This window comes from Seriola lalandi, unplaced genomic scaffold (assembly GCF_002814215.2).
Source record: "Seriola lalandi dorsalis isolate HSWRI2012SDOR001 ecotype SW California unplaced genomic scaffold, Sedor1 jcf7180002054359, whole genome shotgun sequence".
Taxonomy (NCBI): Eukaryota; Metazoa; Chordata; class Actinopteri; order Carangiformes; family Carangidae; genus Seriola; species Seriola lalandi.
Window position 1 is genome coordinate 468,946 of NW_019524912.1, and position 306 is coordinate 469,251.

Sequence of the window (306 nt, forward strand, 5' to 3'; positions counted from 1 at the left end):
GTGTCGGCCATTACAGTAGTAAACTGCTGCATCTTCAGCCTGGACTCCACTGATGGTCAAGGTGAAGTCAGTATTTCTTCCACTGCCTGTAAAACGAGCTGGAATCCCTGATGGTCTGCGATTTGACCAGTAAATCATCAGTTTAATAGGGTGCCCCTGCTTTTGTTGGTACCATTCCACAGAGTCAGAATTAATAACATTCTGACTGATCCTACATGTGATGTTGACAGAGTCTCCCAGAGCAGAGCTCACTGCTCCAGGCTGAGTCACTGTGACCTGTCCTCTGGACTCTGAGGAGACAGAGAC